Genomic DNA, 2,762 nt, shown 5'->3' with positions numbered 1-2,762 from the left:
CAGGTACAGATTCCTCAGAAGTACAATTAAGTGTTCTGGAATACTCATACTTATCAATGTTGTCCATAGCTTGTCATAATCCACACAATCGAAAGCCTTTGCATAGTCAATAAAACACAGGTAAACATCTTTCTGATATTCTCTGCTTTCAGCCAAGATCCATCAGACATCAGCTCCTAGGAATCAACAATGGCAAGACTTCATCTCTCATACTTGAGATATGTCAGGAAGAACCAGTTCCTGGAGAAGGACATCATGCTAGGTAAAGTGGAGGGTCAGCAAAAAAGAGGAAGACTCTCAATGAAATGGATTGATAGTGGCAGCAACAATGAGGTTAAACATAACAATTGTGAGGATGGCGTTTGCAGGATCTGACAGTGTTTCATTTTGTTGTACACAGGGCCACTATGAGCCAGAACTGATTTGATGGCACCTAACAACAACAACTGGGGTGGAAGGAGAAAAGGGGCAGTTTTTGTTTGGAAGGCACTGAGTTTATGGTAATAGTGGTGGAAAATTCTGGAAATGGATAGCAATAATGGTGACACAACATGAAGAATGTAATCAATATCACTGAGTTGTAATTGGAAGTTGCTATATTGGCAAATGTTTCATGTGCACATTTTTACGGCAATAAAAAATTATTTTTAAAGAGCAAGAATACTTAGAGTGTCTACAATGTGCTAGGTTGCTCTAGGTGCTAGAAATACAGTATTGAACAATCCAAAGTCCCTGCTCTCATGAAACTGACATTCTAGTCTGGGACAGGCATGGGGTGACTGAAAATAAGCATACATGAGGGAGCTTCAAAAGGTTTGTGGAAAAATGGAATTAGAAGACAATGAAAAATTTCCACAAACTCTTTGAAACCCCCTTGTATAATATGTTAGATGGTGATAGGGCCCTGTGACAGTTAAGGATTTGTGTCATCTTGACTAGGTCAGAATTCTCAGTGATTTGGCAGTTAAGATAGGGTAATCTCCCATGATGAGGTCTAATATAATATAGTCACCTTCATGGTGAGATCTGCTATGAAAGGAAGTTTCCTTGGGGTTTTGGCCTGCTTCTAATATATTGGATGCTTGGCCAAAGCTTGCTTGCTTTTTTCTGGGAATGGATCCTGTATCTGGCTCATTATCTGATCTCTGGTTCTTTAGACCTGAGCCAGTGGCCTGCCATATTGCCTGCCAATTCTGGAAGTCATCCTCATGAGTATGATTAAGTGTTCCGGAATACTCATTCTTTGCAATACTGTCCATAGCTTGTCATGATGCACACAGTCAAAAGCCTCTGCATAATCAACAAAGCACAAGTAGACATCTTTCTGATATTATCTGCTTTGAGCCAAGATCTATCTGACATTTTGCCTTGCTGACCTTGAATTAATTTGTCTCTGCAGCCAGAAGCCTGCCATCTGACCTGCTGGCCGCAGATGGTTCCTGCAAGGTGCCTCAATCCTTACAGATGCATGAGTGAGAAGAAGCCTCTAGGCTGACATCTCACCCACTGACTTGGAACTTGCTCACCTCTACAACTGTGTGAGTCAATTCCTTAGTATAAGGACATGCACTGAACTGCTAACCACAAGTTATGCAGTTCAGACCCACCAGCCACTCCATGGAAGAAAGATGAGGCTTTCTACTTCCATAAAGATTTACAGCCTTGGAAATGCTATTTACTATGAGTCATAGTGATGGTGGTGGGATATATATACCTATATGTGTTGTTGGTAAATGCTGTCCAGTCAGTTCCGACCCATAACAACCCAATATACAACAGAATGAAACACCAGCAGGTCCTGTGCCATCCTCACAATTGCTAGTACCCTTGAGCCCATTGTTGCTGCCACTGTGCCAGTCCATCTCATTGGGAGGCCTCCCTTATTTTCACTGTCCCTACACTTTACCAAGCATGATGTCCTTCTCCAGGGACTGGTCCCTCTTGATAATATGTCCAAAGTATGAGAGACGAAATCTGGCCATTTAACTTTTAAGGAGCATTCTGGTTGTACTTCATCCAACACAGACTTCTTTGTTCTTCTGGCAGTCTGTGGTACCTTTAAGATTCTTCTCCAGTGCCATAACTCAAATGCATCAATTCTTCTACAGTCTTGCTTATTGATTGTCTATCTTTCACATGCATATGAGGCTTTTGAAAATATCATGGCATGGGTCAGGTGCACTTTAGTCCTCAAGCTAATATTTTTATTCTTGAACATTTTAAAGAGATCTTGTACAGCAGAGTTGCCTATTGCAATACATCATTTGATTTCATCGTTTTCTCTCTTTTTTAAAACTTTTTATTATGAATTGAGTGAAGGTCATAATTTGATTTCTTGACTGCTGCTTCCATTAGTGTTGATGGTTGATCCGAGCAAAATGAAGTCTTTGACAACTTCTGTCTTTTTACCATTTATTTTGATGTTATTTATTGGTCCAGTTGTGAGGATTTTTGTTTCCTTTACATTGAGATGCAACCAATACTAAAGGCTGTGGTCTTTGATCTTCATCAGTAATTATTTTAAGCAAGGTTGTATCATCTGCATATGACAGGTTGTTAATGAGCCTTCTTCCAATCCTGATGTCATGTTCTTCATATAATCCAGTTTCTTGGATCATTTGCTCAGAATACAGATTTAATAAGTATGGTGAAAGAATACAACCCTGGTGTACATCTTTCTGGATTTTAAACCATTCAGTCACCTTGTTCTGCTTGAACAACTGCCTCTTGGTCTATGTATAGGTTCCTCATGAGTATGTTTA

Source organism: Chrysochloris asiatica, unplaced genomic scaffold (assembly GCF_000296735.1).
Source record: "Chrysochloris asiatica unplaced genomic scaffold, ChrAsi1.0 scaffold00140, whole genome shotgun sequence".
Taxonomy (NCBI): Eukaryota; Metazoa; Chordata; class Mammalia; order Afrosoricida; family Chrysochloridae; genus Chrysochloris; species Chrysochloris asiatica.
This window is presented reverse-complemented; position numbering follows the sequence as displayed.